The 24,533-nt window shown below is 41.1% G+C and overlaps 1 protein-coding gene across 3 annotated transcripts in view; it reads right to left on the reverse strand.

Moving 5' to 3' along the window:
• The window catches only part of KCTD1 (potassium channel tetramerization domain containing 1), a 100,753-nt gene that overhangs the window by 39,106 nt on the left and 37,114 nt on the right, over positions 1-24,533 (reverse strand). The gene's annotated exons all lie outside the window — the stretch shown is intronic.

Genomic DNA, 24,533 nt, shown 5'->3' on the forward strand with positions numbered 1-24,533 from the left:
CCAAACCAGGAACATTAGGACTGCTCTTCAATTTGGCTCCTGCACAAGTGTCCCCATTTTGAAGATGCACTTTTTCAAAACAAACATTTCATTAAAGATTAAAAAAATAATCATGATCATGTCTCACCACAATGCTTTAACAAGTACCCCCCCACTTTTTTGAATTCAGCAAAAAGAGTTGCCACAACAAAGAGACTGGAGAAAGCATTTATTCAACATAAACAATATCAGTATAGTACAAACAGCACTTCAGGAAGGTGTAGCAAGCAGGCAGAGATACAAAGCTATATGTCCAAGAAGTCCAGGAGCTTATCCTGCTAGAAAGGGAAAATCCCACCCTGGGTACCTCTATGGGCTGGTGATGTCCTCACACCAAATTCTCTGGCTGTGGCTCTGGTACTCAGTATCCACAGATGACACCAAACTGTGCTGGTCCCTCAGACAGAGCCCTGCAAGGTGGTCAAAGATGACCATGTGCACCACACAGAGCATGCAAATTGCATTTTGATCTCAAGGTGTGCATGCCATCATGGTGCTTTCCCTTCACCTTCATTCTGAAGAGCCCAGAAGCACAAAGAAATTGCTCAGATCTTTGTCAAAAAGTCTTTACATGTAAGCACATCCATCCTTTTCTTCTGCTTCTTCACCCTGACACCAATGGTCGGTAGCTCCCTGAGGACATGGTTGGGCTTTACTGCTGCCACTGGGTCTGCAAAACAAAGAAACAGCCCATTGTTTTCCCCAGCAAAAATATGCCAATTGCACTGTCATGTTTTGCCTTTCATCAATATAATCCAACTGCCCTTTCTCTCACAGCTGCAAGGTTTAGGATTGCTGACTCTGAACATTAGGAATTATGTTTATAAGGCAAAACTCCAGAACAATTGTGTTTGAGCGTCACACGAGAAATGGGCCCAAAACACAATCAGCTGCAATTCAATGCCACAGTAAGCTAAGACACCAGGTCCTCTGAGACTCAAGAGTAGTACTAGATTTATTATTCTAAATCTCTAAAGCTTCATTTAAAATCCTGAATGTCTGTCAACATATGACAGAAAGTAAAATTATCCTATGCAAGACTGTCAAATACAATGGAGAGCTTGAGAAGCAGGAAGGTTTTCTGGATTTGCTGAGCCACCAAACTGCAGAAGATCTACTATGCCAAGCAGCTGCTCACTCCTCACACTGCAAGTGCCATGCTTGGGGCACTCAGTATTATTTGCAGAAATACATGCAGCAATGCATTTTAGAAAGGTGGGTGTCACAAGGCCACCTGAGAGAGGGGACAGAGATACCCAGAAGGGTCCCTCATAGCCAGGGTGTAGGGTACAGTTCATCATGAAACAGAAACCCTGGCTGAAACTCTTTCCCGAAGGTGTCAGGAACAGCATTAGGCTGTCCTCTCTGTATCCTGAAATAGTCCAAATGCAGATCAAGCCTACAAAGGTGACAAACACACCTCTGGTCACACCAGAGTGGCTACAGCAGTGGTGACTGGAGCACTTACCTGATGGGACAGTTTTAACTGGCACATTCTCCTTGTCCCAGCGTCACTGGCCCTGCAGTGGAGCGCTGATCTGGCCCCTCAACAGGGGGGTCCCTTGCAGCACATCCCAAATGCTGCCTGCTTACAGCCTTCTCCTCCTTGAGATGCTGGCACTGCTGAGTATGTACACATGCTAAGTGCTGCAAGTGCTGGAGAGATGTGCTGGCATTTCCTTGGTAAAATGAGCCTTGCTGGGATTTCAGAGCAGCCCAGGACCTAGAATAAATGACACAGGTGCAAAGAACCAAATGCAAGCCAAGGGGCTGAAGGAAGCGAGGTATTTGTTTGTGCTGGGTGGAGAAAGCTGCCTACCTGGAGACACAGGACAGTTAAAAACCACCCTTGGACAAGAGCTTGGAGGCACCTTGATAATTCCAGAGCCCAGGAGCCAAGTCTGTAGCACACAACTAGCTTGAGCAGAACAGCTCTAACCACACTTTCATCAGAAACTTGTGACTAAGTGCTTAAGAAAAATCTTTAAATGTAGAAAAAGAATTCATGGATAATGGCAGAAGTCAAATGAGGGCCTGTGCTTACACCAGTACAGCAGTAAAGGTGAGTCCAAAAACCTGGCAAAGTTTACAGAGATGGGATGTATCTTCTCAAGTGCTTATAAAATTTCTCTGAAAACTTCCCTAGGCCTCGAAACTGCAGACAAAAGGCTAATACCTCCCTCAAAATATTTTATAAGTTTGCACTCTTTATGGAAGATTAACTCAGCCCCTTGCTTGTCTGGGTGAGTAGTGCTGAGGTCAGCCCAAATGTTGTCATTTATTACATCCCATTTCTTCCATGGGTCAAGCACAACCCTTCTGCTGGAGGTGGCTGATGCGCACACTTTGCTGTGCTTGGGCAAGCAAGTGGCAAACACGGCCAGCACAGAATCTGACTGAAGCCCCTAACACAAGCAGGATCTTTGGAATACATCCAACTCACTGTATTATAAAACAAACAATCCAAATTTGGGGTCCAGCCCAGATTCACTACCCCCAAACACTTTGGCTTTCAAGATGGAAGGAGAACTTGGACAGCCTTTAGAGTTGCCGATTCGATTCTCACTCAGCAAAAGGCTCCATTTAATTTACAAGCAAAACCGGATTTGAAAGCTGCTCCCAATTAGTGCACAGCACATCACTGCCCACCTGACACTGTAATCACAGGGTGTTCACCCCAGGATGCAGCAGGCAAAAACAGCCCTTAACCATGCTGGAGGACACAGTGTTCAGATGCAGGAGGATATTGGACCAAAAATAACAGATTTGCCATGACACTGCTAAGGATGTCCTATGACAGGGGCAGACTGGACAGCTGGCATTTCAGACCACTTGCTCCACCAAGGGCTTGTCTGTTCTGCACTAGCATCTACTCAAATTAGCAATGAAACCGAGTTCAGAGTGACCAAAGAAAAGTGTAACTCCCCAGCCTGAGCTGGACATGACCAGTTCAAAATATTCCATGAGGTACATAATGCAGTGCTTCAGTCACCTTCACTCAAACTTCTTTATTCTCACTTGCAAGAGGGGACAAGTATCCCGTCAGATACTGCAGAAACAAGCCAGTAAGTACGAAGTGATCCCTTGGTCTGAGCAAGGAACGACTTCAGTCATTATGGACACTTAAAAAAAAAAAAAAAGGAGGAAACGCTATTAAAAGATGAGCAGTCCCTGGGAAAGGCTTGCAGGTCTGAAGAGCCTTTAGCAGCCTGGCAGCCCCGCCCACAACTCCACAGCTTGATACAAAAGTCTTTGCTTCTGCTGCCCTGAGGACAGTTTCATTTACTTTCCTTTAAACCTGGAAAATAGGTCGCTTTTCTTCTAGTACCTCTATCAAACTCAGGTAGCAGAGATAACGTGAATTTATTTTTACTTCATAGGAAAGCAAGTACACACAAAGGGAGTTTCACCTTTTGCAAAGGGCAGAGATGACACTATTTCCCCACCATACAAAGCTTCACTCATTCCAGTGAAGCATCAATCCAAATATCTTGGACCACTTCATCCCTACTGCAAGAGGTTTGGCATGCCAGCTACTTTGCAGATAGCACACCTAAATACTCTGGGGCTCCATTCAGAGTCTACAGCTTCTCCCTGAAAGAGGCAGCTCAGTCTGCTCTCCCCAGACCCAGGGAACAGCCCAGCACAAAGCAGTCAACAGCTCCCACTGCCTCTGTGAGGGATGCAGCATCTGCCAGCTCATCTCCTGCACCAGGGAAGGAAGGAATGTGACAGCCACCTTCACCACATGTACATGGGGTTTGGATCAGGAACAGCTAAAGGAAGGAACTCTGAATACTCGAATCCATCTTTCCACTGTTCCCAAGTAGACTACTTGTAGGTTGAGATTTATTAATAATGTAATTTTTAGTCAGACTTTTCACTCAAGTGCTGTTGCCTTTTATCCACTTCTAGCAGGCACTCTACATTCTATTTTGCAAGAGTCTTCACATAAGGATACAGGAAAAACAACAACAAACACTCCCCCCTGGGTTTAGAAGGAAAGGATTTCTCTTTGCCAGAACCATGCTGGTATATTTGAATGCAAAGTCAAACAAATCCTTACAAATGGTGTCAAGATCAGAGTGGGAAAGAAACCAACTGGTTACATTCTTCTTGGACCAAATTTGCAATCTGTCCAATAATCTTCTGGTGAGAAGTAACACTAAAAAACAAGCATTGTTAAAATCTGTTTTGTTTGCAAGGTAAGATCCTATCAGCAGTACATGAATAAAGATTAATGTCTTGAATTGCAGTTGTATCTGAAGATTTTAAAGACCCATAAAAATATAGATTGCAGTGGGATAACTGGAAGATTGTAATGAATTCTCAGAATTTGAGAAATGGGTTTTTCTTCTTTAGATTTGGCTCACAAACTGAACAAAAATAAGCCTGTACTGCCTTATTTGAAGTCAGTTTACACTCCAGTTGAATAGCACCTGCCCTTGGGTATGTTCCAGAAGAACATCTACCTTTCCACAAAGGGAGGCTAACACCCATTGTAAAACTTCCAGAGGCACATTAGATGTCTGTTCTCCCCCCAGCAATTTCACCCTTAGAAGTAGAAGGAACGCTGCCAGTTACAGCCTGTGCTGAGGAAACATGAGTTATAATTTTACCCTGGGAAAATTGCTGAACTGGGAGCTTCTGGTGTGGCATAGGTCTTGCCTTCGCAATCCAATGGTTCTTTTGATTCAGAGAGGCTTTGAAAGGGTGGTGATGAAAAACATAGCCTCTCCCTTTGAATCAGCCAGCCGCCTGCTTTCCTTTGCACTTTTAAATTTGGTTTATTAATTTGCCTAGGAGCAGAAAGAAATAACACTGACCCATCTAGAGAAGATATCTACTTCAGACTGAACATGAAAACAAAAAAACATCCCCACTTGTGGACTGTCTGAAGAATTTTGTATCTAGAACCACTTTTACCACACTTAAGAAAAATACAAGAAAGTGTTTATTAGGTCTCCTGGCCATATGAAGAGGAAAAAGGTAGGGGACAAAATAGAAGGATCTGATAAAACCACGGTTTTGAAATGTTGTAAGACACAAGAGCTCTAAGCACTCTCCAGATGTTTCTTGAAGCAACCAGTAATAAAATATTCTCAGCTGGAATCGCAATTTTGAAGACATTGAGTTGACTTGGTAATTATGGCAGAAGCCAGTAAAACAGACAGCTCCATCTATAACCTGACTGCAGGAAAAAGGCATGAAAGTGCTTTGAAGCCACACATTTTAAATTATTTGATTTATGATAAAGATGTAAACAGAACCACAATTTTTAGACTCTCAGCTTAGTCTCATAGAGAATTAGAAATAGGATATGAAATTGTAATATTAAATTATACATTCCTCGCTCCAGTATCAATGAAACACCATGAGCAAAAAACCCTGCTGACCTTTAGGACCCCTGTGTCCCTCAGTTTTATTTCTTTCTTTCTTTCTTTCTTCCTCATTTATTCCCCTTCCAACAAGTCTCTGAAGCTGAACTTAGCAAAGCAAGTCCCAGTCTCACCAAAATGATAATCTATAAAAACCCCACTAGAGGGACAGACTGCCAAGAGGGAGAAGAGTGCAAGGAAAGGGTAAGAGTTGAACTTACTGAGGCTTTTTGGAAGTTCTTGTCAAGACGGACTGCAATAGGGAGCATTTACCCGCCTCTACCACGATCCCATACATTTCCAGTACTAGCTGGGACTTCTTCCTCTCCTCTTGTAACTCCCATTAAAATTATCAGCCTACAGATTTCATAACAAGCAGGAGAATGAAAAAAACCCAAACATTATCGTGAGAGAAATCGTATTATGATTAACTATTTCAAAATGCCTGTGGGTTACCTAATACCTTGGGACAGGCAGCATAACACCACCAAGGTGTCACAGTCTGGGGACAGGAAACAGCCCCCACGAGGCAGCACACAGCAGTGGGGGCCTCGCCCCAGAGCTCTGGGAATGGGCTATACATGTGGCACATGAAAACTGCACTCAAACCCATCGGTTTTGACACAGATACTTCCCTACCCCTGCCCCACTCCAAAATCTGTCCATCTTTGGATATTAAATCCCTTAGAGAAGCAGGGGTTTTTGTGGGTGGCCGGTAGGAAGAGGCTGAAGTCCCAAACTAAGCTAAATACAGCTGTAACTAAATTCAAAAGGCTCCTTCAATGCAGTAGCACATGAGGTTTTTTACTTCACTTTCCCTATTTTCTGGTGTTTGGAATTTTCTTAAATGCTGGAAATGTATTCAGGGATGAACAGAGAAAGTAATATATCCACTGTTCCCTATGCAGGTCAAGCAGCAATTCTGTTTTGTTAGTGTGAAGGGCAGGATTCAAGGAAAGGAGAACACAGGAGTCTGCTCTGGCAGGCAAAAAGAGTGCTTGGCAAGACAACGACCATATGGCACATGAACAAAGCATATTTTAGATTTGGTTCATTTGATTCCATTATATGTAAAAGATACTCTAAGATCCACGGCTAAGAAATACAATTTTGGTTATTGTTTTCAGACCTGTAGGGATTTCTCCAAGTAGTCCTTGTAGCTCATATGATAAAAACATCAATTTGGCAGCTTATTTTAGCATTTTTTACCCGCAGGGGTGATTAACCCTGAATGTATATAACCCTGTGCTATATGCTAACAGCAGCCACCATTGCCTTTGCCAACCTCAGGAACCAGCAATCCACTATTTAGTTGTGCACAAACAGTCCCTGCTAAATAGCTCGGCAAACTCTTACTTTTATAACACCAAATCAGACCATGCATACAACCTTAGAAGAGCAGATGAAATCTACATTATATACAATATGCACTTTTTTGGATTGCATAGCCTGCTTCTATATCTGTGGTAATAATTCTCTGGTCATTACTAAAACACAAAACACCAGTGGTTGGCCAACAAAAGGACCTGAAAATGTTTAAAGAAGCAGAAAAATCTATTCCTGTCAATCAAAGATAAATGTCTATCTCACTTTAGCTACTAGCTTTTATTGCCTTTAATGTACAACACATTTCAATAAAATTGAAAATAAAAATACACTGGCATAAACCAATAGCCAACATATCCATGTCATTGCACAGAGGAGAATCACATCCTTAGATGATTCCAAGGGACAGCTCAAACCACCAAACAGCAGCTTCATCAAGAAAATAAAAGATAAACATAATAAAGGCATGTTATTTTCAAAACACATGGAAGTTAAGTGAGACAACCCTGGACACAGGCTATCACTTGCCACAGCTGGACCAGCCACCAAGGGGCAATAGGCATTTAGCTATGAAATAAACGTATTTTCTGTCAGGCTGCTCTGTAATGGGGTTCTTGGAGAAACTGGCTGTGGCCAGCACCTCAGCTCAGCTCACTTAAACTGCTACTGAGGCAGTAAGCTTTAGACGAACTTACCCTCATTTGGAATAACACTTGAAGAAATATTTTGTTGTGTTTGTAGGGAAGCAGAGGAAGATTTCATTTAACCAAAGCTAGAGGAAAGAAACTCACTGAATAGCTTGAGTGGTAATAGCCAGTAATAGTAACAACCAGTGGTAATAACCATGCTGCTCAGGGGCCCCTCTAGGCCCAAACAGAGTTTTGACCCTATCTTCTGCAGTACAGAAAAAACTACTTTAAAGAAGGGTAAAGACTACAAGACTTTATGGGGACAAAAGAAAAGATTTTTAGGGGGCAAAAAAAAATATTTTAAAAAATCATTAAAAGAAGAGTTTTGAGCATTGAAAGTATGAGAAGGTGTCAGGTGCAGAAAATCATCAACTGTGATGAAATAATTTTTTAAAACCATATGCAAGAAACCCACCACATTCAAATAGAGACCTGAAACATAGAAGAAACATTTACAAGAGAAAAAGTTGACAGGTAAAGAAGCAATGGAATATGGCAACACATCCAGAGTCTTTAAAAAAACAGTCTCAGATAAAGTATGGGAGATGACTGCAAGGGATTTTATCTGAAATCTCATAAATTTGAGGGAAACATCTGGAAGGCCTTAGAACTTGCATCTCACTTCATGCTTGCCTCCCACTCAGGAGCAGTGGAGGAAACCATCAGCTCTCCCTAGTGTGGAAAAGGAAGAAAGCAGAGGCTGAAGCACTAGCATTCCTCAGTGTGCAACAGAGACACGAGTGCATGTTGGGAGTGGGAAACACCAAACCCCTGCAAAGAAAAGGAAATAGCAGATAGAAGAAGGAGGAGGCATTACATTGCTAAGAGTGGGGGAAAAAAACAAAACCAAATTCCCCCCAAACGCCAAACATTTCAGTTGATAGGACTCTCCTCCAGAAAAAATATTTGAGAAGCCTGGCTTCAAAAACACAAGATTTCTAATGTCAGAAATAAAGGAGCATTTGAAACAAACAGGAAGGGTTTCAGGAGTCTTGTGGGGATGACCCAGTAGAGCATAAGAGAACTTAACTTCAGTAACAATCCCGAAGTTGTTGGAAGATTGTATCATCTCATCTATCTTCCATCCCATTACAAATACAGTCAACTGAACACTTGATTTCTGATGAAGATCATCTTAGAGTTGAAGAAGCAAAAGGGAATAGCTTGAGGAGAGGTTTATCTGTGGAGAAAGGGGGTAGAGTGGAAGGATGAATAGCTAGATTTTGTTTTTCGGCAGTAAAAACAGACCTCATGATTTCCACCCACGCTGCCTTGCACAACGAACAGAACCTCAATCCAGAAATCAACAATGGGTGAGGGTATGTGTGTGCCTTATTCCACATATTTGAAAAGCAGCATGGAATGAGGTGTGGCAAGTGGAATTCCTAACTCCAGCCATGGCCACGAAAGATGGCTGGATGCCAACCACGCCATGAAGGTCTTGTCATCTAAAATTCAAGGAAGTCCCGAAGTGCCCAACACTTTCTCACACTGAGGTGTGCCACAGACACAGAAAAAAACTTATATTAGACTCAGAGGGTTTGATAGCCACAGGAGTCTTGCCTGCCACACGCTTGCTTCAACAAAACCTCTTAACCCATCTCACAGTGATGAGTCTTACAAAGTGCTCAGCATCAAGTAGCTTCACAGAGAATAAGACACTCCTGCCAACAGCAGCCTCACTTGACCAGAAGCACGTCTGGAAGTTTCTAGGATGCTGACACTGTGGAATCCAGCAGGAGACAGATGAAGGTTCATCTTGTGAGAGCACAGTGAAGCAAGCCAGGAGGTTCATCTAGGACTAAGAAACCCAGGAGAAATGTGAATGCATGGCTGAGCTTAAGCAGTAGCAGTTACATTAAAAATGGCCTTAAACACAAAAAAGGAACAGAAGACAAGCAGACGAACTCTAACACTCATATGCAAATTAGAATCGATTATGATTGATTTTTATAAAGGGTCTAGCAATACAATGCCAAATAATTCTTCCCACCTGCAGCTTGGCACCATTTAGTGTATATTTAAACCAAAAGAATCCTGAATATGGTTTTTCCTTCTCCCCCTTCTTCTGGCTCTTTTTCCATGCTGACGCTTGTTTGCATTACATCTATTTTGAGCTAAATTAAATAGGAGAAGCAGAGTTTTGACTCAGTAGTAGCAATAAATGGGGTTAGCCTGGCATTGATCTGTGTAAAGGGGCCAAAGCTAGGACTGCCAGAAGCAAAACATGGTCAGTGAACTCTACAGCACAAAGAGTGACCCTGCAGCTGAATTCCTAGCCCTGATTACAACAGAAAGAGACTTGCTTTCCTGAACAAAGAGTATTTCAGGCAGCAGATTAGCAAGAGAAAGTCTACTTAGGATGGCAGTCAGAGGAAACTGACCAAAATTAAGAACCACAGCAGACTTTGGAGGATTTTAAAAAGCCTCTGAACAGTACAAAACAAATGCCTGCCTTACTCTGTGTTTCTTGTATACCATCACCAAGTCCAAATGCTGAAGAAACAATATTTTTCTTTTGCATCTCAGTTGAACAGCTTTAAGTTAGTAAAGTGTGCAGAAGGGAAGATGAGCCAAAACCATGTTAAGGATAGCATGCCAAAAAAGTTCCCTTGAAGACTAAGAACATTTATCTTGCAGCCCTACAGAAAGGGCAATCACATTTACTCTAAGAGGAAAGGCTCTTTTTATAAATCATGCTTTAAATTCAGCCGGCAAATTTGTACAGAAGGAGAATTTCACAATCCTTAGGAAACACGGATCAAATTTGCTCGCTCTCTGGGTGTTTGTGCTGTTGTGCAACGCAAAACAGGGAGAGCACAGCAGTAAATCTGGCCTCATGACTACCAAGTTTAATCACAGTGTATCTATGATGGAAAACAAAGTGCCTCTTATTCCCACTGCACTGTGATCCCACCGGATCTCAAGCCAAGCAGGGTCAGCTCAGGCCAGCTTTTGGCTAGAGGCTGGCAGAGCACTGGAATCAGCCATTCTGAGGTCGAAGCAAGCTCATGTGTCACTTCCAGAGAGGCCAATTCACACAGGAGAAGCACACAAGGTGTTGGGTACTCAGTCATCCCTAGCAGAACCTTAGAAGCACAGCCCTACCAAATGTTCCAAGGCTGCTGAGCAGCAATGCTTCTTATTCTCATTTTTTAACCCAGGACATGTGGGTGACATGGTGCTGTGTGCCCAGAGCTGACCCTTGCTGGAAATCCTGAGCCAGGGCTGATGCCCAGCTGTGCAGCTCCACTCCTCATGCTGGCTTCACCAGGAGCAGTGGGGATCTCAGCCCCCCCTAAAGCAGTGAGAAAAATAGAGGGGCACTCAGTGTCACTGCTTTGACTTTTAACTTATTTCTTCTCCACGTTTTACATAAGCATTTCCTTAAAAACAAGGATCACAAAACTATGTCAAATCCTTATGTATAAGCTATTAAAGGTCTTCAACCCATTTGCCTTGCACGAAGTCCCATAGGTAACTTTTGCTTGCTTCTCTACCAAGCATAAAGAAGCAAGGTGGAGACCCACAGAGGAAAATGATTAAAGAGTCTGTTGGCATACTGACAGCCTGCAAAAAAAATAAGTCAGAAATCTGCAAGACAGCACCTTGGTTTTTTTTCTTGCTGCTCGTTTGGCTCGCCACTTTTATTAGGGGTTGATTACATCCCTCTCCTGAGTTTTGTGGTAGCTGTAATGTCAGAGTATGGGACGTGGTTGTCATGACTGGGAACTTGCTGACTGATTTACGAGAACTTACAAACCCACATAACCAGAAGATTTTTCTTATTCGATCATGTTCTGAATGTTCCTTTCACCTTTCATTGAATGAATACTGAGAAAGTGAAGATTTATTTCTAGTTTGAAATTTAGCTTCCCTTTTGTAGAAGAGTGCCTAAGCATTATATACCTTTGCTATGGAAAAATCACCCCACAATAGCCCTCTGAACAGCTCGAGGTCCATGTATCGACATTGGTAACAGCATCTTAAAATTGGGTTGTCATTTTAACCGTTTAGCAGGCATTGAGCCATCTCAAATAGATCAGTTCATTATTAAAAGTGGCAATTATTGTAAATTATATTCTTCATAAGAGCAGCTACCTAAGCTTTAAATATCTTATGTTACCTTCCTGACCATTCCCTTTAAATGAGGATAGCTGAGGGCTCAGACATCACCATGCAGCAAATAGCTGTGCAATTTCGGACAACGCTTTTTTAACCACTCCTCTCTCCAGGGCTACCACCCCCATAGCGGAGCTGGCAAAACAGACTATATGTCCCTGCCTTCTCTGTTCCAGTTCACAGACTAAATGTGGCAACTCAATTTACCAGTGACAATTCTGGCACCCAAAAAATACGAATCCCTTGACCAAGGTTTGTTGTAGCTGCTGAAGTGCAGGCACACGGCTCCTTTTGCTGACTCCACAAGGGAGCAAAACCTTCCACAAAGGAGGAGGGCAGCCGAGGGCAGTAACATCAAGCTAAGATTTGCCAGGGCTTGTCTGTCAGAGGACAAAGTTTTGCATTTTAACCACTTTTGGCACATTCCACATTCGGTATTTTCAGGAGCTTTCTAGGATGTTTATGAAACAACTGCAGGGTAGGCAAGTAAATTGATGGTGGCACAAAGAATGCCTTCCCACATTCTTCTCCCATGCTCTTACCGTTGAAGTAAATGAAGATGTAGTTTATGTTTCTGTAATTACAGTTTGTTAAAAGAGAACAGGTTGTTAAGTTATGGTAAGGAGCCCATGAGCCTGTCCTCTGCTTTGAATACCATAGCGATGTAGATTTTACCGAATAAAAAGACCAGTCAAAACATTACTCAGAGAGAATCTACACTCTGATGCCATCCAGCATAAAACCTACTTCTGAAATAGTCACATTATTCAAACCAATCAACTGGCAATTGCTCTTATGAAAGCTATTTTACCATAGGTGAACACTGTAAAGTTTCAGTCATTTAATATTTACTGAAAGGATCCTACTACACATTAGCTCCATGACATTTCTGTACCGTACGTCATCAGCTGCTTGCTTTTAATCCTGCATTTCCCCCATTAAATACTTACAGCGTTTATACAGCCTCGTAAAACTCCAGTACAAAAGAATAAGCCACCAGAACTTTTCCCCATACATTACTTACCAACTTAACTATGTAATGCAATGTGAAAGGTTTATGCACACCAGCTGGATCTCATTACAGCTAAGTTTCTGTCTTTTAAAAATATACTTTATCTGGAACATTGAAGTCCCTTAGAATTTCACTTAAAAATACTGAGCTGACATACACACAACTTTCTACTGCAGGATGCTAACTCAGTAAATAAGTTCACAAATCAAACCTGTGGAGACTAATTTCTGGAGTTTAAAATGTATCAGGTACAATTCAAATATTTGAAGTCAACTGAACATCTCAGCCTAATTCAGTCTTCTCCTCCTTAGCATCACAATAACTAGAGATGCTACTCCTTATACAGTAAGAAAACCAGAAAGAAAAGTAAGAAAGGAAGAGTTTCAAGACTGCATTGGTGTCACCTCCCTACTGCTTGGTGCTATGGCTCAGAGGTACACCAGCTTTATATAACAAGATACATCTAAAAAGCAGGAATCTGAGCGGTGATGAATTCAGTAGAAGCCATCAAAGAGTTTACTAAATACCCAGATGAACCAAAGAAAGCTTGTCAAACACTTTGGTATTACCAGTCGAGAGATTCCTGTTCAATCGTGAGGCAAGAATTGCGGTTAAATAAAAGCACAGAACAAAACCAAACATAAAAAAAAATCATGTGCAGTGATTTTATTTTTGTTGTATATTTGACTGTAATTACTGTCTTAAGTACTTTAATTGCCTGGCATCTCCTCAAGTGCCTTGCCTGTGGGGAGGGGAGGCAGGGCAGTTTATAGTTTGTTATTAATGAATGAAGTACAAACAAGTTTACCTCGTCTGTAATCAACATTCCCATCAAAACAGTTTGAAAGGAAAATGTAAAGGGGTCCATACATCCCACAGGCCCAATCTGCTTTTTAATCATTAATGTGCCTCGGACACGTCACACCTCAGAGGGAGAAGCAGCAAACATCTTTATAACACCCACACAAAAAGCATCACCTATCTGTCCATTTCTGTTCTCTTCTATGGACATCCACTCTTGGCCACTGATGTGGGGATGGGGTATGGGGACAGGCCCCATATGACATTCTTTGCATGCATTCTAGGTGAGAAAATGGGGTATGCAAGCAAATCTGTAGGGTCACTTACAATAGCACTGGAATGACACATCCAGCCCTTCTTCACTGGAAATAATTTTTGCCTGGAGTGGAAATGGAGTGGAGGGAAACAAGAATAAACGATGAGAAGCAGCTCACATGGGATAAAATAAAATATAATTGTCTGCTTCATTAAGAAATTATTAGAGACAAGAAACCATAAGTAAAAGTCAGTGAGTTATATGAAAAAGATGGAGAAGCCAGGAGGATAGAGAAGCAAACTGCTATTTTTCACGATTAGCGAAAGACACAGAGTGTAGAAATTTGGCCATTAGTCTTGTTTTTCCACTTAAATTGGTACAGGAGTCTGCTGCTTTGAGATAACATCACATCAACAGCCTAGCAGGCCATCCAGGCAGCAAATGCACCAGGGGCAGAGCGAGCTTTCTCTTGTGTCTGTCACCCTGTCCTGCTGGTCAGGAGCTCACCTCTGAGGCAAGAGTAGCTCTTCACCACCCAGGCCAACAGCAGGGATAACCAGCATGAGTGCAGTAGCCTCCACTGCAAGGATACCTGCCCACTAAGACCCAGACTAAGACTGCTAATTTTCCCACAAGTCACCAAAAAATGCTCTTTAGGAATAGCTAACATGCTGTCCATTTTTACAGATGGGGAACCTTTTCCCCACCCACTTGTTTTTTACTTTTTCTCTAGTGCAGCCAGAATAACATCTCTGCCATGTATCCTGTATCCTGCTTAGCTGATACAGCATCTCCAACATTGTCATCTCCTATGTCTTGAAACACAACTTACTCTCATAGCACTGCCCCACTGGCATGGAGGCAACACATTTTTTGCTCCAGGGAGGCTTCATGTTGTGATGGCCATTTTTCTCCACAGTTAAACACAATTTTTAAGCCAAAACAGAGGCCAGCATATTTGACAGTTTCTCCAAAGCACATTCCTTATACAACCATACTCAAAGCATCCTCCTATCATTGTTAAAAAAGCAGATATTGCTGAACTGATGAACACTTCCCCTTGAATAAATGTCTTATAAAATGCATAACCATGTATCTTCATATAGCTGCATATATAAAGCATGAAAGCAGATCCTGTAAATATTGATTTGAGCCTCCTACTCATTCAGATGCATAGGTAGAAATCTGATAGAAGAGATCATACAAGTTTAAAACATATTTATGAAAAAAGTGCAGTACAGTATGACAGCAGCTTAACTTCTCAAGAATGGGTTGCTGAAAGCTAGCACTCAGCCATCCACCTACCAACAAGAAATTCCTGACTTCTCAGAGCTGTGACACCATGTGTTTCCTTAGGAGGGGAAAAAAAAGCGTTTTGATCAAGCACACCACCGAAGCATTTAAGGCTGTCATGTAACATGAACTGACTACACGAGAAATTCAGGCATTAATATACACAGAATAGACTAGCATGCACAAGTCATTTTGGATGCAGACAGCTATTCATGCAAATAATTTAACAATCCTAGTATTCCACTAGGAAACTGAAGGTCAGATAAACATGGGGAAAACAAGACACTCCAACAGTCTCCCCTCAACTCTGTACACTTCCCACATGCTCTCCCAACACACAGTGGGGCTGCTCTCTCTGTTTGGCATCCAGGTGGAATGAAACTGTTTTTGAAAGCAGGAACCCACTGGGGTTCTTCTCAGGAATTTTATGAAGTAGCTGAAGGATTAAGAGAGTATATGACTAACTTCTACAGAGCTCTGATCAAAAACATCTTTTCCCAACTTCCTCAGTGAGCTTTAATATGATGTGAATGAGAAATTGATCCGGACGCTTTGGTTTACAAGGAGTATTTCAAGTAGCTTGAGGAAACTACTTTATTGTCCATTAGGCATAAAACCAAACACAATGCTTACAGGCCATTTTACCACCGTGCTGACAGCAGATTTCTTTCAGAATACATACCCAAGACCAATGCTTACTCCAACACAAAACTCTACAGGAAACCACTGTTTTAAATTTCACATTTTTAAAGTTAAGGGAAAAAACCCTTTAGATTTTAGTTCCCCTAAGAGGCAATAATACGATGCACTTAAGTCCCACTCAGTTGTTTGTTTTTTTTAACTCACTCTAAAGTTGAAGAAAACCCAGACTTCCCTCCCTGCCTCTTAACTGTTCTTTTTGTATTTTCCTCTAGTTTTTCTACTTTGAAGAAAAAAAGTGCATAGTCCTTTGCCATCCCTCTGTATTTATCTTTTCCTTGATCAGATTTTGTTTCAGTGCACCTACTACATTTGTTATTTAGCATTAGGAAAGAAGGATGTTTTTCCCCCTAATGTCTTCCTCCAATTTTAGCCCCTCTCCAAACAAAGACATTATTTTTTTGCTCCTTGAATCCATTAAATCAATCCAGCCAGAAGTACACTGGTATACAGAAGTCAATCTAGTTCCCGAACTGATACGCTGCAACAAGATAACTGGTATGGTATTCTCACCCTGATTTTCCTCTCCTTCTTATTTTCTATTCCAACTTATTCCTTCCATCTCTTTCTTCTCACAAAGTAATCATGCTCTGCCTTCAAAATCCTCCTAGCTGGGTTATTTAACCCTATTATTAATCCAGATAGGAAAGTTTACATTTGCTCCTTTCCCCTCCTAAAAATCTAGTCCCTTCAGATAAGTAAGTAACAGCTATTTCAGACCACTATAATTAATGTTAAAGACAATTAAAGCTTTTTAGGGTGGGGCTTTTTTGAAACTTTTTGCTTTATAAATGTTGGAGGGGGGGGGGGGGGGGGAAGACATTTTAGTTTTTCCTTACAGGCTTAGTTGTCTTTTTAGGAGGAGAGCCTGAGAAGACCTGTAGAACCCTGAGCCACAGGCAGGTCTGCATGGCCAGTACTCCAGTGGCTGGAGCCTGAACCAGCTCCCTGCAGGAGGGACGGGGCCACGGAGGCACTGCCACCCCCCTGTGCCAGGCAAGGGTAGGGTAGCTGGGTAGCTCTGGCACCTCTGCTGCTGGTAATGTATGCAGAACAATGCAAGAACACCACGACACCAGAGCATTTCACAGAAACTAACACCAGTAAGATCATAACCCTGTAGCAAAAGAAGTGTCCAGTCAAATCAGTCCAGCACTTCATAGAAATAAAAAAAAAAAAAAGTTCTCATCTATTATATTTTTTTTCCTGTAAAGATACAGATCTGGCCTGATGCCTTTGTATCTCTGAACAATTAAAACAACATACACAAGTTTCTGAATGTTTTACTTGATAATCACAGTTACTACCACATCACTATTCTGTAGGCAAATCCAGCCTCCTATCACGTTCGTGATCCCGATTATATCCACTGGCAGTCTGGAAGCAAATATACTGTACTGAGAAAAACCGAAGGGTTAAAATGTTACTGTAGCACAAGAAGGAAAGATCTTTTCTTTATTAATTGCCACAGTAGACCTGGAAGTGTTGAATTATCCTCCCCTGTACCATGGGGAAAATTTTGCCAGTTACATAGTAATGTAGTACTACTTCCATACATCAATACAATGCATTAGCAACTCAACTAATACTATATTTAGTATTGAGTCACTGTACATTCTACATGCCATGCCCATTTTGACACATTTGTACTTCCCAGTTAGAATAAACCTCATTTTCCTTAGCCTTTAAAAAAAAATCCTTACTTTTCATATTTCCAATGCCTAAACCTGAACAGAACAGCTTGTATCTAGAGTACTTTCAGTGGAAACAAAAAAAATTTGTATTCAAGTACATCTCAAAAGTACCACACTAAAAGTCTCTCGAAAAAGGTAACCTACAAAGACATCTATGAGATAAAACCAGTAATAAGGTTGCTTTGGAAGCGTGTCAAATACCCCAAAAGGAAGGCAAAACTACAAAGTTCTGAAAGGACATTAAAGTTGTTTCTGCTTTTCAAAAATCAAACTGTGACTGTATTACACATACTGCTTTGGATTGGCAGCATCTTCAGAAAGCCGATTTTGCAGCAGTTTGAGGCTGACACCAAAACCACATTAGTCCCATTCTGCTTATTTTATTTTCAAATGGTACTTGGAGGGGGGAAAGCAGATTCAAAGGCTAAGGAATACTACTTTTTCAAGTGTTTGCGCTGGGGAAAAAATAAAAATCATATTCTTACCAGAATCAGTCAGTTCTAGAGAACTTAAGTTTTCCTCACATGGTTCCATGGACCACATAGCTTTGCCTTATCTGTTCTTCCTCAAAGAACAATTACTTTTCCACTCCCAAGTCTGTCACTGATCAATGTGTTTTTTGAAAGAAAGTGTTTTTGTTTTTTTCTGAGAAACTGTATTTTCAAAGAGATAACCTGCAAGATACATACTTCAGCATTTCTAAATTAAGAGACAAGAGAATATAAACCAAAAACCTCAACAGTTCTTTCTGAACTGCTGATGAGCCAAATCGCACAAGCTTAGAGCATCTTAGTATTTCCTCCATCCCTTAAAAAGCATTTTTAAAACTTGAGCAAAATGTGAACCTGGTTCACAACAGTCTAGGGAGAGCTTCCAGAAACTATTCTATCGTGACAAGACATGACATTTTCTTAACCCAGGATGGAAACTAGTACTGATCAACTTGATAAAAGCCTACAAAAAGCATCGACACAAACAGCCAGTATCACTGTCACATCTGAGATAAGGAGGAATAGCACAAAAGCTTTTTTTGTGACTAGCCAGTGCTGCTAGTTATAAAATCATTAGAAACACAGGGAAACCCTCAAAAAGGCAATCAGTTGAAGCAGGCTCCCTCTTTATCTGAATTTCAAACACAATTTGTACTGCAGCCATAGGATTCTGTTAGGACATCTGTGCTCCCATTTACACTTTCCAACTTGTCAACCCAACTCTCAGCTAGGTCCTCCCAATTTGGCATCAAAACTAGATGGGTTAATTACAGCACTTCAGATGACTCACATTCTTCTGAATGGGGCGATTTCAGTACAAGGGAAGGAATTTATCAGGCATGTCACAGGTGAAACAGCCAGCCCTTGTTAAGAAGGAAGGAAGGAAGGAAGCTATTTAAGTTTGCTTCACCTTCTCCTCTTCCCCACGTTTCAGGCAAAAGGTCAAAGAGTCTCAAGCCACCCCAAGTAGAAATTAAGTTAAGAGGGCAACGCGAGTAGATTTCCCCTTCTCTTTCATGCTAAACCCACACACCCATGCTCCCACCCCCCACACTGGCCAGACAGAGCACACGCTTCTGCTGCTGCTTCTCCAGGGGAGCTTTCAGTCAGAGGATGCTCAGTAATTAACCACTGGTGCTACTGAGCCCGAGTTTCAATGCTGCCCTTTCGTATGCACTGCAGACAGCTCACCCAGGAAACAAGAGCTCTCACCAGCAAGGTGAGGACAAGCTCCCCGTCCAGCCAGCATCAGAGTAAGAGCTCAGTATGACTACACTGGACTTGAATGACTCAAAGCCAAGGCATCAGACACAGTATGCTGCTCTTACTGCAGACCAACCTCTTTCTGTGACTTTTGAAGCCTACTGGAACCATACAGAGAAAAATCAACAGCAGCAAAAGAAGCAGCTAAAAATATCGCTGTGGTGAGTAAAGGCTCAGGATTCAGCTGAAGGGTGTTGAGAAATCACTTTTGAAATTTTTCCAGCAATCTTTAATTTTGAATAAATATAAGCGGACACACACACACAAAAGGCTTAGAATAAACGTGTATAAATGAACAACTCCCTTAAAACACTACATTTCTGAAACGCTGACACAGAAGTAGTAACAGAGCACACAGATGCCAGTTTGCAGAGGAGCCTGAGAGCTGTGGCTCCTTCATTAGAGTTACCAAGAACGAGAGTCTCAACTACACAGGCTTCTCTTCCTCTCATTCCTGATATCAAAAATCAAACTAAAACAAACAACAGCATCATCAGACCTGGTCCCTGGGTACTTTTCAGAGGAGAGTGGGAAGTGAAGCACTGTGGTAGACCTAAGTTCAGCTCAGAAATCACCCCGGCACCTCCACAAGACCTTTTGGATAAGGAAACTGGAAAAGGAAAGCCAAAATTCAGCTTCACACCTTGCTTCCTGTGAAGTTTTCTGCTCTCTTCTCTTTCCACAGACAAGTGCTCCAGCCTGTGTTACCTGAACTGCACGTACCAAACAACTTTCCTCTCACCACGAGCTACCCCCACTACCCAAAAAAGCTCCACTCAGTCCTCATCTTCTACGCCCATCTTGGGAAAGGAGTGGTTTCCTACAGCTGGTGACACTGTTTGAAGAGAAGTAATTATCTCTTTCCAGAAGTCACACAATAATGCATTACATCCAGACTACATGGCCTATTTTAAGTACCAAGAACACTGCAAACCACATCAGAACACTCAAGCGAGGATTTGAAGCAAGTCAGGAGTCCCAAGGAGGTGCCAGCTCAGAACTGTGCTATATGGAGCAGATCTGTCCTAAACATACAGTGAAAAAAAATTTTTTAAAATCCAAACATTGGTAAAGTGAATGGGGCTTTAAAGTATCATTCAATTTCCAGTTCATTAAAATGATCTGTCCTAACTACAGAAGTGTACAGGTGCATACAATAGGTAAGCTTATCAATAAACATTTCCAGTAAATTCTTAGTTTATCATACATTTGTGCACTACAATTTTGATTATTTTTGAAATTAAAAGTTGCATTAAGAATACATCAAAGGTACTTGTTCTCATCGGGGATAAAGTCCTTAGCAAGTTTGAAGGTTTTCAGATCAACTAAAACTGGTTGAGTGCAAAGCATGTAAATTTCTAAAAGCCCAGAAATGCCATTTTTCCTTGTTGATAATCCCCTCAAAAAACAGAACAGAATTCAATTGTATGTCTTCCAATGTTACTTTTAGATCAAGGTATTACGAGAAGTTCCAATCCCTTCCTTATTCCCCATTCTAATGCCTGGAAGAATAAGAAAGTATTCCCTGGAAACATGATTATATATTTTTACTGTCTCTACACTAATAAATCTCTTCCACATCAGATAAAATGCAGTTACCAACACTTGTCCCTTGAATCCAAAATATGATAAAAAAAATTATCTTGCACATACATATTTGGCTACATGCCCTTAACAATTTCCTTCTGAAAAGAAGGGTGCATTTGTTGGTTCAGAAACAGAAAAGCAAAATAATAAGAAAGGACACAGGGAATGAGATGAACAGAAGGGCTTCGAAAGTGACTGAAAATCTACAACATCTCTAATTAGGTTCCAGCTTCGAACACAATAGTGGGGGTACCATGGCCTGTTATCAAGTTTATAGCCAAGGGCACAAGACAATACAACCCCACATTCAATTTAATTACAGCCTATGGCTTTTGCAGTAGTGGTGTGTTTCAAAGGGTTTAAGCACTCATTTATTTCTACACCATACATGAAATAAGGCAGCTCCCTGTCATACAGACTCACCAATTAGACTGAGCAGTTTCTGATCTCTTGCTCTCTAGAAACAGAGCAGTGGGCAATGGGAAATCTTTTACAGGATAATCACAGAATACTTTTTATTAAAAAAAGAAAAAAAGAAAAAAAGAAATCAGCTCTCTGCTGCCTTTAAGCTTGTGCATTTTATCTTTGATGTGCATAGAGTACCAACATAGTCATTTCAGATTCTACAGGATGTAAAAGAGTGTAAAAATACAGCAGCACTTCACTGATGTTTTATTCTCCTCATTGTATTAAAAAGGTCATATTCATTTGAGCTACAAGGAACTGGTCACCTCTTGCATTCCTGCCATCACTGAAGGCTGGACAAAGCAAGTTCTCCAACCAGCTCATGTGATACAACAGAATAAAATGAATCTAATTTCTAAAAATGAAAAATATTTTGAAAAATTAAGGAAATCAGTAGAAATCACCAGCTGAAATAGTTACATGATTTAATACCTCTAACATATCATGCCAATGCAACAAAGAGGACCTACAAAGACACTGGACCTACAAAGTACTGGAGCTTTAGCTTCACAGCCACCACTCTAAATGCATATATTAAAACACCATTCTTAGATCTACTCTGAAATACTCTCTCAAGTCACCTTAAATCAACTCCCTCCCTAACAGCCCATTCAACATGGACCAACCTCAGTCTAGGAAAGAAAAACCAGTTCCCTTCATTCCTGTCAGTGCATGTACTGCCACCAACCACTAAGCTTCATCTCTGTTGTGCTTGTCTTGTTCTCGTCTTGGGAAACACTCACATGCCTACCAAGCTTCATGTTCATTATAAGAAACGTAGCCTGGGATATCCTACTTTCTTAAAAAGAAAAATCCTATCTCTCTTCAACAATCTTCAGAAGCACTCAGTTACAAACAACAGTGACTTCCACCCAAAAGAGCAATAGCCAGGATTCCTGCATTTCTCTCCGGAGATTGACATGAAAGCTTTGGGGACCATACTTGACATCACTACTACTTTATTCCCCTGTTCTCCAACGATTTCAGAGCAATTTTGGGGACTATCAGGTACAACAGTCCCTTCTACAGATCTACTTTCCACATCTGTAACTTAGCAGAAGATGAAATATCACCCTCAGTAAAAAACCCATAAGTAACAAAGTAACAAACAGTAGCTTCTAAGGTAGATACAGTTCCTTAAATCATAAATTAAAGTTTCTTTAACCCTTACCTTCTACGATTTTAACCTCAGAGCTTCTCTTAAAAAAGACACCTAGCAAATTGTGGACTTTCTTGCAACCTGGGATAATGCAGTAATCAAAGAGAAGAGCACTAAGTACGCAGTAGGGCAGCCAGCACTAACCTCTGAAACCTGATCAACAGTAGTACTGTCACAAGAACTAACAAGGTATTTAGCAGTCATCAGTCTTAATAGCCACTGTACTTCAAGCCCTTAAGATAGGGATATTGCTCCATCTATTACCCTGGTAGAAATAAAGCCTAGCATCTTTACACCACTATCCTAAGCATCCTTCCCTGAAGCTACCTGATGAGTTCTCCAGCCCTGCCTACTGGGAAAGCACCTAGCAACGATTCTAGTCAGAGTACCAGAGATATTTGTACAAAACACAAATCTATTTTGTGGCCATTTAAGGAACGTGCAGGATGTTCCCAGATCAAAGATCAAGCAGAGAGATCCTTTTCCACTTCCTCCAAAATCCAAGACCAAAAAGGGCTAGACTTGTTAGCTACTTTTGATTTGCTCCCGGTTGTGCCTACTGCCTACTCGTATCCCTCACGTGCTATTGTTCTGCCTTCTTTTGCAAAACCTGCAGCCAGAACTAGATTTCTGGTTTGGGTCAAAGTAAGCCCTTCAAAGAGAACGTAAGGCAATGAAAAGACATGTGCCAGATCAAAAGACAGCAAAAAGGGCAACTCTGAATTTAAAGCAGAAGGAAAAAAAAGGCATTTCAGGATTCCCCAAAACAGCTACAACAAATGTCCATGGCTCAGGTTTTAATGACCAAGCTTTTGGTAGATATCTTAATAGCTAATAAATTCTTCACAAACAGCCCAGAGAAACCCAACAGAGAAACAAAACAAATGTAACCAAAGCATTTGCAAGTGACAGGCAAATCTCCTCCCCCATGGCAGAGGCCAAACTATTTTCCTACACCTATTTTTGGGTATTACTACTGTAGTAAGTTCAGCATGTACTAGATCTATAAAACCCAAAAGCTACCACCACATTGTAGCATCAAAAGTTTAAGCTTTAGCTATTGTTCATCTTTCAGCAACATGGGAGATGAACAACAGCCAAATTACATCTCTCTGTCATCAACTTGAACTGAAGTACTGCTGTCAGTGGCAGGAAAATTGCTACACTTCAGAGCAAATAAGGACTGAAAAGAAAGTTGTGCCACGATGGCAGCGCTGTATGCTTAAAATACACTATAAATGCTGCTCTTAAGGCTAAAACCTAAAGCAATAGCTGGATCAAGATGAACATTTAATGTACCTTTCCTGAGCTCTGGAAGAGGCTCCTACAAACTCAGTGTTGAATAGACAATTTGGGGCTAAAACGAAAAATAGGAGCTACAACACAAAAGCATAAAATTAACATTCTTGCTCAGATAGTCAATGCAAATTAAAGACACTGCATTTAGAACTTTCATTTTCCACACTTTGCTTAATGCTATTTAAAAAAAAAAAAACAAAAACAAAAAACAAAGCCCAAAACGCACAGTATAAAGATGCTAAGAAACCTACACATTATGCCACCACTTTTTCACCAGAGTATTGCACAAATGCATGAGTTCAGCAGAATCTGTCCCCTGGAAGACTAATTACAAAGACAACCAATAAACCACAAACTTATGACCTTCATGTTTTCAAGGAATCAGTACTATTTGTCAACAGTGGAATTTAGTGTCATGGTACTTGAAGAGATATATTCAGTAAAAAGGCCTAGAAACTCTTTGTTTATAATTAAACAGTAACGATTGAGGGCCAGGGCATTTCCTGGGGATTAATGACCGGCTGGGAGAGTCAATGGCTTGAGGCAATGCCTTGGGCCATTAACCTCAGCCAGTCATTAATTTCCCCAGGAAATGCCCTGGACCTCGATTAGTGTAAGTATCATAAAAGGTAGCTAGAGAGAAAAAGTTTAGCATTAACATTCTCCCAAGGAAATCCATTCCAAAGCCAGTATTTTTTCATTTTGTCACATCTCAAAAGTGCGTAAGTTAAAACTGACACAGAAAAATTGGTGATGAAAAACGGGAAAAAAAAAAAAGAGAGCGAGAGACTTTTTTTCTCTTAAAGATTTAAATTAATGACGTTTGTAGCAAAGACAAGATTCAGCTACAAAACTGACTGGGCACCTTGTTAACTCATGAAATTGTGAATGGAGGTAAACATTTCCATATAATTACTGAAAAAAACCCACACTGTCTAATTCTAGTACCCTTGCTGATTG

Source organism: Sturnus vulgaris, chromosome 1 (genome assembly GCF_052056855.1).
Source record: "Sturnus vulgaris isolate bStuVul1 chromosome 1, bStuVul1.hap1, whole genome shotgun sequence".
In the NCBI taxonomy this organism is placed as follows: Eukaryota; Metazoa; Chordata; class Aves; order Passeriformes; family Sturnidae; genus Sturnus; species Sturnus vulgaris.